General features: G+C 34.2%; 1 protein-coding gene across 1 annotated transcript in view; it reads right to left on the bottom strand.

Annotated features, from left to right (window-relative positions):
* LOC142225125 (uncharacterized) overlaps nt 1-13,833 on the bottom strand; it is an 87,817-nt gene that overhangs the window by 73,190 nt on the left and 794 nt on the right. The window lies entirely within an intron of this gene.

Below are 13,833 nucleotides of genomic sequence, written 5' to 3'. Positions count from 1 at the left end.
AATTTGAAACTTTAACCAAAAATATACCCATCTTGAACTTTGTATGGCTCTAAGGGCATTTTTACAAATTTGAACTCTAATTTGTTTCTTCAAACAATGTAATTTAGCCATAAAAGAATAAAAAATCAATTATGTAGAAAAACATTTCCAATTTTTTTTTAAAGATATTTAACGCCGTTTATTTATTTAAAAATTTCTAAAACAAACATAACTTTCCTTTCCTGCGGGTTTCCTTTATTTTGAGTATAAATATTACCATTAAGGGTATCGTGAAAACTATTTTTGTAATATTAGGTAGACATAGTGTACAGCATCCTATAATACCTTCCAAATATTAAGAATTCAGTATGTGAAATTATGAAGGGTATTCTATATTCCCTTACCCCGATGTTATATCTTCTTATATTCTTTTCTTGTTTTTTTTTCGAAAATATTTGTAGATAACAACAACGATAAACTCATCTCCATCATCACTGAAGCCCAATTATCTTCCTTGCATATTCAAGCAATGATGGCAAACAATGACGACTTAGAGCGACTTTCAGTTTCAAGTTGAGCAATTGAAGGCTTTGTTTTCATTTTTCTTTTTGTTTATTTATTTTGTTTTTGCTACCAAAATAAATTGAATTATAAATTTGATAATTACAAATGAGAAAGGACATTTGTTGTGTTTGTCAGATCACGAAGAAAAGTTCAGTTTTAATTAAATTTATTTTTCTTTCGCTTATCTAAAATTATGATTAACTCATTTCCAAAAGGGGTTGATGGCGATGGCCTGGTAGCTTGTGGCTAATGACTTTCCTTTAGAATTTTTTGACCACAAACTCTTTGTAAATATACAATTGAATTTAAGACAATTCTATTTGATTATATCAGTGAAATTATTTGGCGTACAATTCAAGGTTAGACAAAGTCGATTATATTATAACCTACACCACTGCCGAGTAAGTAACCCAGCAAAAAATGAAGCACTATTTCAGCAGGATTGTAAGGGAGAGAGGCAGTACCAACTGCTTACAAAACAACCGAATCAGCGCTGATTTTTGTGGGCGATGTTCCTATTTATAGCAGCTTCAACATAGCGCTGATATGTAAGTAACTTTTGAAATATCTGGCACATATTATTCTAATTATGAGTATACCGTACACCGGCAAGTCGTATAAAATCTGCGGCATCAAATTGCTCAAGCAGTCAAATTAAGAAGGGGGAGGTAATTTTATATGGGGACTCTATCAAAATCTGGAGCGATATGGCTAAGTCGGGCGGGGCCAACTATATTATACCTTGTACCACTTTGTAGGTCCACATTTTCGATACCATATCAAATCCGTCAAATGAGTTGGGTGCTATGTATATAAGATTTATTTTCCCATATATATACCTTTAAATCTGAACCGATTTGGATAAAATATTTTAGACTTCTTAGAAAATCTCTGGACTTCAGATTTAAATGTCTTGGGCGGAGCACAATGTTAGTAAAAAACAAGTAAGGAAAGTCTAAAGTCAGGCGGGGCCGACTATATTATACCCTGCACCACTTTGTGATCTACATTTTCGATACCACCTGAAATCCTTCAAATTTGTTGGGTTTTATATATAAAGGTTTTTATTCCCATATACTAACATTTAAATCTGAACCGACAATATATTTAAGGTTTCTTATTATACCCTAAACCACATAGTGGTCAGGGTATAATAAGTTTGATCGGCCAAAAAATGTGCCTACCAGAAATATTGATTTTAGACCCCATAAAATATATACCGATCGACTCAGAATCACCTCCTGAGTCGATCTAGCGCCTGGTGTCCGTCCGTCCGTCTGTTCATGTATTTGTTGTTCCCAGGATTTCGGTCGCAATTATTAACCGATTTGGATGAAATTTGGTACAGGGTGTTTCTTGGGCACAAGGACAAACGCTATTGAATTTGGTAGAAATCGGATCAAATTTAGATACAGCTCCCATATATATGTATCGCCCAATTTCGACAAATGGAGTCACGTTGCGCTTTTTTACAAACCGATCGTCATCAAATTTTGCACATAGTAAACTTTTTCATCACCCTTTAAGTTTGCAAAATTTCATCGACATCGGTTCAGATTTAGATATAGCTCCCATATATATGTATCGCCCGATTTTCCCAAATTTGGCCATAAAAACCTTATTTATTAAGCGATCTTACTCCAACTTGGCTTACTGTAATATTTTATGGTACTGACAATATGTGCCAAAAATAATCAAAATCGGTTCAGATTTAGATATAGCTCCCATATATATGTATCGCCCGATTTTGCCAAATTTGGCCGTAAAACCCTTATTTATCAACCGATCGTAACCAATAATAGCTAAATCTAATCTTCTATAGCACTAACTGTATGTGCAAAATTTCATCGAAATCGGTTCAAATTAGATATAGCTCCCATATATATGTATCGCCCGATTTGGAACAACAAAACATTTATTTGTGCCAATTTTGAAGTCGATTGAACTGAAATTGCGTCCTAGTCTTTGATCACAAAAATGTGTTCACAGACAGACGGTCATGTCCACATACAAAAAAAAAATTTCTCCGATTCAATCACGAAGTTAATTGATCCAATTAATGTTTTAATTGAAAGTCTTCAATCACAGAAATGATAGTATCAATTAAAAAATTAATTGGAGGTCAATTTAAAAATTAATTGATCCAATTAAAAAATTGATTGATACTATTAATTTTTGTTTCAATTAAAAAATTTGTTAAATCAATTAAATTTTTTTTGTCGGACTGTATCGCCCGATTTGGAACAACAAAACATTTATTTGTGCCAATTTTGAAGTCGATTGAACTGAAATTGCGCCCTAGTCTTTGATCACAAAAATGTGTTCACAGACAGACGGTCATGTCCACATACAAAAAAAAAAATTCTCCGATTCAATCACGAAATTAATTGATCCAATTAATGTTTTAATTGAATGTCTTCAATCACAGAAATGATAGTATCAATTAAAAAATTAATTGAAGGTCAATTTAAAAATTAATTGATCCAATTAAAAAATTGATTGATACTATTAATTTTTGTTTCAATTAAAAAATTTGTTGAATCAATTAAGTTTTTAATTGAATATTTTTTAAAACTCAATTAAAATTTTAATTGGAAAAATTATCGTAAATTTTTTGTCTGTGTATATCGACTCTGGGACTCGCCCTGAGCAATATTGCCAAAGACACCATATGTCTATCTCGTCTCTTTCTGGATATTGCAAACATATGCACTAACTTATTATACCCTGCTCCACAGTGTGGCGCTGGATGTTTATTCTAGACTTTGTGCGAAATTTGACGTGAATCGGAGTAAAACTATGGCCTCTGTGGCCATATGAGTATTAATCGGCCGAAAGATATATGGGAGCTTTATCTAAATCTAAACCGATTTCAACTAAAGTCGGCGTGCATAGTGCGAATCTTATTATTATTATTGGATTACAACTTTGACCTCTGTGGTCATATGAGTGAAAATCGGGCGAAAGATATATATGGGAGCTATATATATAAATCTGATCCGATTGTAAACAAAATCAATAGCAGTCTATTGGTCTAAACTGCGACCTAGACTTTGATAACAAAAATTTGTTCACAGACAGACGGACGGACGGACAGAGGGACATGGCTAGATCGGCTCAGGGCCGACCCTGAGCATTATTGCCATGTTTCTATTATACCCTGTTCCACAGTGTGGTGCACCGTGCTCTATTTTAGCATAATGGCTTAAATATTGAAGGCTATAGCCTGCAAGCACACTCAAAAAAAAGTTTACTTGGATCCAAAGATTTTGACCTTCCCTTAAGGATTTTAGTATTGATTCCGAGCCAAAGATGCGGCTTCTTTAAAATAATGACATATTTGACGGACCTCCCTGGCTTTAAATCTAGTATAAATAAAATTAAAAAAAAAATTAGATACAGATATCATTCATCGAATTTTTATCCTATTTTTGCGATATATTAATAAAGGTATTTATGTACAAACAAATTCCAATTTAAAATCCAAATTATGACGATTTCTTTAAATTAAAAATCTTTTTCTTTATTTTAAAGAAAATTTGCCTTACCTCAAAGATCTACAACTTCAGAAGAGAGACGGAAAATTTCAAGATTTGTGTCCTAAATTTAATGAAAAAAATTTGTGAAGTAAGGATTATAAACTTTAATTTATTTTGTCCTTAACTTTGGGCAAATTTCGATTCATAAAAATTAATATGCATAACCTTCCATATTAGGCCAATATTTTTTCAGAGCAGACGGACATCGTCATATTTTATTTTTAACTATTTTTTTAATTTATTTTATCAAAAGCAAAAAATGCCGGGAATACATCAAATTTCAAAATCACTTTAGATTGGCATGAACTATAAATATCTAACGGTCGACAAAGCCATCACAAGCTGCACGATTTTGGCCCAATGCCGGCGAAGCGCTGTCTTAGGATGATCGATACTTTTTCAGTGCCAACCTTAATCTAAACAAGTATATACGGCCGTAAGTTCGGCCAGGTCGAATTTTATGTACGCTCCACCATGGATTGCATAGAAACTTCTACCAAAGACTGCCATCCAAAATGCTCCAGACGGAAAAGTCCAATGAATTGAGATCCGAAAATTTTGGTGGCTAACTCATTATTGGATGATACGAGCGATGGTGCTGAGTCCTGTTGGAATGTCCATGGCCCGCGGTCCTTTTTGACAAATAAACCCGATCACTTTGTTTGTTCAGAAACTGCTTAAGTTGGAATGATAATAATATATCTTTCGAAGAAAAGAAAAACACATCGTTATTACACTATGGTTTTTACTCTGATTACTTTAATGATTTCATTCCTGTCATAATTTGAGATTTTTTGGAATTCCATTATGCACAGGATTAAAAAGGGAATTCAAATGACTTTCATAGCTTTCTTTCATCAGGATAAGAAGTCTCCTATTACTAGCCTTCATAATATAACAAGCAACGGAGAGATTCTCCAAAATGACACAAAAACATGCCATCACCCCTTAATTTGAGGCTGGAGTTTTATAGCTAGACTTTATTACATTTACAACACAAACCAAAGGCGAAAAGGCAATAAGAAGCCAAAGTCACACACAAAAGACAGTAAGTACACAAAAACAGCAAAAACCGACAGTTTTTCAACATCCATGAATGTGAAAATTGATGCAAGGAGTGTCATATAATCAGGCCTAGTTGTCCAGCAGGGTTTTTCCTTTTTGTCCAGATAATGTGACAAAATCCAATAAAAATTCACGCGACATTAAATATTTGATTGAGCTTTCGTAAAAACAAGCCATGAAACCAGGGGACATAGTTATCGGGGATGTCCTGTAGGTTTTTCTTGGATGATAAAAAATTTTTGGGGAGTAGTTAAGCAAACACTACAAACAAAAAAACGAAAAAAGGATAGCCCAAGGCGGTATTAGACATAAGGCCATGATGATATTGGATCAAGTATTGTCATTCTTCTTATTATTGCTATGGATGAGTGTAAAACGAGTGAGACTTAGAGATATTTGACCTTTTTGGGATAAGCGGAATATTGATATTGGATTTTTTCTTCATTGTTTATTCCATGTATGGGAAATTTTATTGCCAGTCAAATGTTTTAAGAAGTCACATGTAAACATCCGTTTCTTTTATTTCCAAGCCTAAGAAAACAACACTCTAAGGCAGACGATGCCAAGTTTTTATCACTAGCCAATGTGTGAGTTTTTTTCTTTTCATACCCCGCATAGGCATGAGTTCTATGTTTGCATTTAATTTCCTACAAGATTTGATTTCTTTGAACTATGAAAAATATTAAAATTAAATTTATAGTAGACGAATATTTTTTTTATGAACCCCAAACTAAGACTTTACATTTAAAATAAATTATTTAAATATAATTATACACGCGAGGAAAAAAAAACTTTTGGAAAGCGTGTACCGAAAACGTTTTTCTTTTGTTAGAGTTTTTTGAATTTCTTCGAAAATTTTAAACTTTTATCACCAAAAAATTCGTTCGCTTCAAAATTTGTATTTTTTCAATAACAAAAATTTTTTTGAACCAACAACACAGTCCATTTTGTTTATAACAAACACTGTTTTCTGACTTTAAGTCTTTAATAAGACACATTTTAAATGTAATGTTGAACAGCTTTTCGGGTTCTTCCGAACATATCTGGAATATAGACCAAATGGACTCCGAGCCGAATATTACGAGTTGCAAATTGTTTATTCTTAAAAACACTGCATTTTTTTGCATATTTTGAAAATCTTCATCGTTAGCCGGACGCTGTTGGATTTAAGTTTAGAACCACATGAAAGTACACATAAAAACCTTTCTTCTCATACCAATATATCTGTGAATGCAGAAAGTACTATTCCATGAAACACAAACATAACAAGAAACAAGTAAGGAAAGTCTAAAGTCGGGCGGGGCCGACTATATTATACCCTGCACCACTTTGTAGATCTAACTTTTCGATACCATATCAAATCCGTCCAATATGTTGGATGCTATATGAACCCATACACATATATTCTGTATATCTGACCAGATCTCGACAGAGTTCTACAATACTTATAGATTTTACATTTAAGTCGGCTAATGCGCTGAGGTGGAACACAGTGTTATGCCAGGGTCACACTGGGCAAATATTTTACAGAAATCGAAAAAGAATCCATTGCCATAGCCAAACCAGCAAATATTTTGAGCTCATATTGGATATATAACATCATGGTGGGGTTATTCTCCAAAAACCGTATCCAGATGTTTGGATGATTTTTCTGGAAAAATGTTTGACACTCATTTTGGTCAAATATTTGCCTAGTGTGACCATAGCCTTAGTAAAAAACAAGTATATACAGCAGTAAGTTCGGCCGGGCCGAATCTTAAATACCCACCACCATGAATCAAATATTTTAGAGGAATCATTTACATCTCTTGTAAGTGCGCAAGAAAATTATACAATAACGTCTTGATTTGAAATGTTAAATCTGTAAATTTTCACCCGAGGAATAAAACCTGGAAGTTTTACATTGAGTTTCAAGCAATTTTCATGATCAGTGCGCCTTCTATACCCTCAAGAAGTGAAATCGGTCTATATGAAGGCCTTCCCAATTGGATCGATAAAAACTTACACGTTAACGATACACGTTTTTGTGAGCCTAAAATACCAGAATATTTACAAATTCAGGCAAATCGGATAAAAACTACGGTTTCTAGAAACCCAAGGAGTTAAATCGGGAGATCGTTTTTATGGGGGATATTCAAAAATATGGACCGATACTCATCGTTTTCGGCACACCTCTTTATGGCCCGAAAATACCTCTAGATTTCCAATTTCAGGCAAATTGGATAAAAACTTCGGATTCTAGAAGACCAATAAATAAAATCGGGAGATCAATTTATGGGGGCTATACCAAAACATGGACCGATACTCACCATTTTCGGCACACTTTTTTATGGTCCTAAAATACCTCTAGATTTCCAATTTCAAGCAAATTGGATAAAAACTACGGTTTCTATAAGCCCAAGACCCCAAATCGGGAGGCCGGCTTATATGGGGACCATACCAAAAAATGGACTGATGCTCACCATTTTTGGCACACCTCTTTATGGTTCTAAAAGACCTCTAGATTTCCAAGTTCAGGTAAATTGAGTAAAAACTGCGGATTCTAGAAGCCCAAGAAGTAAAAACGGGAGATCGGTCTATATGGGGGCTATACGAAAACATGGACCGATACTCACCATTTTTGGCCATGGACGTCGTGAATGGGCAGAAGGTTCCAAGAAATGGCAACAGTGGATGATCAATTTTCGAAGAAAATTATCTTCAGTGATGAGGCACATTTTCACCTCAGTGGATTCGTCAGTAAACAGAATTGCCGCATTTGGGCGAATGAGAATCAAAGAGTGATTGTCGAAAAACCAATGCACTCACAAAGAGTGACTGTTTGGTGCGGTTTATGGGCTGGCGGCATCATCGGGCCGTATTTTTTCCAAAATGAGGCCGGTCAGCCAGTTACTGTGAATGGTGTTCGCTATCGTGAGATGATAACGAACTTTTTATGGCCCGAATTGGAAGATATGGATGTGGACGATATTTGGTTTCTGCAGGACGGTGCCACTTGCCACACAGCTAACGAAACAATGGCTCTTTTGCGCAACAAATTCAATGGCCGTGTTATCTCACGTAATGGCGATGTCAATTGGCCGCCACGATCATGTGATTTGACACCGTTGGACTTTTTTCTTTGGGGTTATTTGAAAGAAAAGGTGTACGTCGATAAGCCAGCAACAATTCAAGAGCCTTAGCGCCATCGAAAATTTGGACCATCGGATGAAGGTGTACCACCGAGGTCGCGGCGCCCATTTGGCCGATATTTTGTTCCATACATAATTGAGTAATACCAATATATCATAATAAAACAAGTATATACAGCAGTAAATTCGGCCGGGCCGAATTTTAAATACCCACCACCATGAATCAAATATAATAGTTTACTTTGAAAACTCTTCGTCGTAGTGGGTTACTTGATAATATATAGAATTGTAGGGGGTTTGATGACAAATCTTCTCCCAAGGCAGTCAGCTCCCGAAGACAAACTTTAAAGATTCTACCTATCAAGACCAGATAAGATTCTAGATTTATGAGAACCAATTTTGTTTGAGTTTTTGAGAAATTATAAACATATCGTGTATATGATTAAATTACGCCTTGATTTGAAATCTTAAATCTGTAGAGTAAAATCTGGAAATTTTACTTTTAGTTTGAAGCAATTTTCATGATCAGTGCGCCTGCTATTTTAGAGAATTTTAGAGTTGAATAAACGAAAATACTTTATAAGAAAAGGACATTTCGTTTGTCTAAAATTTCATTATAAATTACTAATTTCCAGCAAATCGGATAAAAACTACGGATTCTAGAAGTCCAAGAAATAAAGCCGGTAGATGGGTGTATATGGGGGCTATACCAAAACATGGACCGATAGGTACCATTTGCTACTCACATATTTGTGATCTTAAAATACCTCCAGAATTTCAAACAAATCGGCTAAAAAAACATAGTCTCTAGGCGCCCAAGAAGTAAAAATCGAGAGATCAGTCTATATGGGGGTTATACCAAAAAATGAACCGATATACCTCAATTACGGCACCCTTATTTCTGGTCTAAAAATACCTCTAGATTTCGAATTTCATGCAAATCGGGTAATAAATACAGTTTATAGAAGCTCAAGAATTTCAGACAAAGCGGATGGTAAATATAGTTTCTAGAAGCCCAAGAAGCAAAATCGGGAGATCGGTCTATATGGGGGCTATACCAAAAAATGGACCGATGGGCACAATTTTCGGCACACCTTTTTATAGTCCCAAAAGAACTCTAGATTTTCAATTTCAGGAAAATCGGATAGAAAATATAGTTTCTAGAAGCCCAAGAAGAAAAATCGGGAGATCAGTCTCTATGGGGCCTATATCAAAACATGGACCGATGAGCGCCATTTTCGGCACACCTTTTTATGGTCCTCAAATACCTCTAGATTTCCAATTTCAGGCAAATCATATTGTAAATATAGTTTCTAGAAGCAAAATCGGGAAATCGGTCTATATGGGGGCTATACCAAAACATGGACCGATGGGCACTATATTCGGCACACTTTTTTATGGTCCTCAAATACCTCTATATTTCCAATTTCAGGCAAATTGGATAAAAACTACAGTTTTTATAGGCCCAAGACTCCAAATCGGGAGATCGGTCTATATGGGGGCTATATCAAAACATGGACCGATACGGAACATTTTCGACTCACCTCTTTATGGTCCCAAAATACCTCTAGATTTTCAATTTCATACAAATCGGATAGAAAATACTGTTTCTAGACGCGCAAGAAGCAAAATCGGGAGATCGGTCTATATGGGGGATATACCAAAACATGGACCGATACGGACCATTTTCGACACACCTCTTTATAGTCCCACAATACCTCTAGATTTCCAATTTCAGGCAAATCGGATGGTAAATATAGTTTCTAGACGCCCAAGAAGCAAAATCGGGAGATCGGTCTATATGGGGGCTATATCAAAACATGGACCGATACGAACGATTTTCGTCACACCTCCTTATGGTCCTAAAATACCTCTAGATTTTCAATTTCAGACAAATCGGATAGAAAATACTGTTTCTAGTCGCCTAAGAAGCAAAATCGGGAGATCGGTCTATATGGGGGCTATACCAAAACATGGACCGATACGGACCATTTTCGACACACCTCTTTATGGTCCCAAAATACCTCTGGATTTCCAATTTCAGGCAAATCTGATAAAAACTACGGTTTTTATAGGCCCAAGACCCCAAATCGGGAGGTCGGTTTATATGGGGACTATATCAAAACTTGGACCGATATAGCCCATCTTCGAACTTGACCTGCCTGCAAACAAAAAACTAATCTGTGCCAAATTTGGGGACGATAGCGCCATTATTGAAGGCTGTAGCGTGATTACAACAGACAGACAGACGGACAGACGGACATGCTTATATCGTCTTAGAATTTCTCCCTGATCAAGAATATATATACTTTATATAGTCGGAAATCGATATTTCGATGTGTAACAAACGGAATGACAAACTTATTATACCCCGTCACCATTTTATGGTGGTGGGTATAATAAAATTACCATAATTTCCTAAATAGTTCGTGTTTTATTCAAAATCAACATCGGCCCTTGAAATTTTAACTACCCTTTACATACATTTAAATATCACTCGATCTGGTCAGAATTTGATAGTCTTCTACAAAATCTATAGACTCAAAATTTAAGTCGGCTAATGCCCTGGGGTGGGAAACATTTAAATCTGAAGCAATTTTAAGGAAACTTCGCAAAAGTTTATTTATGATTTATCGCTCGATATATATGTATTAGAAGTTTAGGAAAATTAGAGTCATTTTTACAACTTTTCGACTAAGCAGTGACAATTTTACAAGGAAAATGTTAGTATTTTGACCATTTTTGTCGAAATCAGAAAAACATATATATGGGAGCTATATCTAAATCTGAACCTATTTCAACCAAATTTAGCACAATTGACTACACTACTAATTGTAGTCCTAGTGCAAAATTTCAACCAAATTAATAGGGTTCTATTCTGAGCCAAAACACATACTTGTGCCAAATTTTAAGTCGATTGGACTTAAATTTCGACTCAGGGACCCATCCTGAGCAATATTGCCACAGACACCATGTGTCTATCTCGTCTCCTTGTGGGTGTTGCAAACATATGCACTAACTTATAGTACCCTGTTCGACAGTGTGGCGCAGGTTATAAAAATGTATCACTTTAACACAACATTTGATATAATATTCTTTCTTGAGGAATTCACAGAAACTGTCATTACAACTCAAATACAACAAGTTTTCTAAGAAATTTCATTGACCTTTGGGCTAATTAAATATATTTAATAGTCTTTTCAGAGAATTGATTAAAATTATATTGATTGTGTGTAGCATGTAAGAACATTTCTAAAGAAAATCTTAGTAGATTATAACAGGTAGCCGTCTCAAGTTGTTTTTTATATTTACCCTTGTTTTGATTTCATATTAAAGATTGTCATTTGAGGACTGTTTTTCATAAAATCTAAATGAAAATCTTAAGGGGTTAAATTTCGTTTGTTATGGTAAATTGAACATACAACATTTAAATAAATTGAAGTTTATGTGGCATTTATCTTTCGAAAAAGAAAATTCAATTGCTCTTCCTGGCTTTTTATTGATTCCTAAAATAAAACATTTATTTTAAAGTGCCATCATATTTTCAGTATTTTTGATGCTGCATTTCTGATTTTCATTTATAGGCTCAAAGGTTTTCTTTTTGAATGGCCTCATATCCGTATTAATTTTTTGTTTCCTTTCAACACAATTTTCACGCACAATTTTTGTTGATTGTTATGGTTATAATTTTTCACTTGTTTCGTGTTTCCGATTTTTTTCTTCGTTTGTTTTGTTAAGGAAAATTTCCCTTATTGGTGCTGTTGTTGTTGGCATCAAAAGATTGTTGATGTTGTTTACAATATTTTGCAATATTGTTGCCGTAAGACGATGGCTATGATACACTAAAATATTTCAAGGACTTTCAACACTGCACTATATACACGATGAGGACAACGAGGACGACGAAAACGGCTCTACGACGATGATGTAGATGGTAAAGAGGACCACGGTCACGATGACAATGACTACAACTATACAAACCACAACAGGCAGACAGACAGACTAAGAGACACGCATAGTGAAAATAGGGTAAGGATAAAACCACATACATACATAAAAATGTATGTGGTAACATCACTAGCAACACATCTTTATTTTATTTTCCACATTGTTTGCATTTTTTTCTTTGCAAAATAACACTTTTTTCACTTGCTTTTATTCAATTTTGTGTGTATGTGTGTGTGTGTTTGGAATCGGTCAGCAAGTGATGCTTTTAGGCTGTTACAAAACATTTGTTGTTATTTTCGTTTTTGTCGTAGCATACTTTTAGGATGTGGCAATTTATTATGCTCTCATAAAATTGTAGAGGAAATTTATTTTCGTTGTTATTTTGGTGAAAGAACGAAAAGGAGTTTCACTAAAGAAAAAAAAAACTAAATAAAACACATAGCACATGCACACACTCAAACACATGAACACTTGGGAGTTCTGTGAAAGGGAAAGGACAGTGAAAGTGGAATAAATCCTTGCTAGTCATAGCATCACCACGACCATTATTATTCGCTATGGTTCGTATGTTGTTCACCTCGAAACGCATACAGAAGAGTCCACACCCAAAAAATGTGAAGCATAACATTTTCTTCTATTTTCTCCCCTCTATGCTGATGTTGTCGTTGTTTTTGCCCATCACGATTTTTATTCTTCCTGCACAATCACTCACACACACACACGTGTACACTGAACCACTCATATACATGGTAGATTTCTCTTTTTTGTGTTGGATTCCCCATTTTCACCCCACCCATTTCTCTCTAGAACCCTAGAGTTTCTCTCTATGTAATATTATCCCAACTGGATGACTGTTAGTTATATCCTTGGTTACGATTTTTACAACAGGACTAAATATTTGGGATTCCGTTTTTTTAATTTATTTTTTTTTCTCACATTGGTTTGGTTTTTTTTTGTTTTTTGTAAAAGTGTGTATGTGTGTGTATACAAGCAAGTGTGTTTTGTTTGTTTTTTTTTTTTATCTACACAGAAAAAAATATCACCAAAATATTTCCAATTAAAAAGTTAATTGAAGTTGAAATTTTTTTCAATTAATAAATTAATTGGTACAATTAACTTTTTAATCAAGATAGAAACATTAAGTTAATTTAGTCAATGATTGAAAATTTAAAAATTTTTAATTAAAAATTTAATTGATACAATTAACTTTTATTCAAATTCGGAAGACTAAGTCAGTTAAAAAAGTGATGAACATTTTTTTAAATTTTTAATTAAATTTGTTTTTTTCAAACAATCAATTGTTAATCCAAATAAAAATTCTGAGCCAATTCAGAATGTAATTGAAAATAGTTACCTTTTTTAATTACAAAATTAATTGAGTTTTGCAATCAACATCAATTAAATTTTTAATTGAATCAATTAAAAAATTAATTGAAATTTGGTAATGAAATCAATTAATTTTTTAATCAAGAATTTTTTCTATGCCCAATTAAAACTGTGATTGATACTATCATTTTCGTGATTGAAGACATTTCAATTAAAAAATTAATTGAATCAATTAATTTCGTGATTGAATCAGAAAAAAATTTTTTTGTGTGTAGCTTTAC

This window comes from Haematobia irritans, chromosome 2 (assembly GCF_050003625.1).
Source record: "Haematobia irritans isolate KBUSLIRL chromosome 2, ASM5000362v1, whole genome shotgun sequence".
NCBI classification, from domain to species: Eukaryota; Metazoa; Arthropoda; class Insecta; order Diptera; family Muscidae; genus Haematobia; species Haematobia irritans.
The sequence above is the reverse complement of the archived record's forward strand: the minus strand, read 5'-3'. Positions and strand labels throughout refer to the sequence as shown.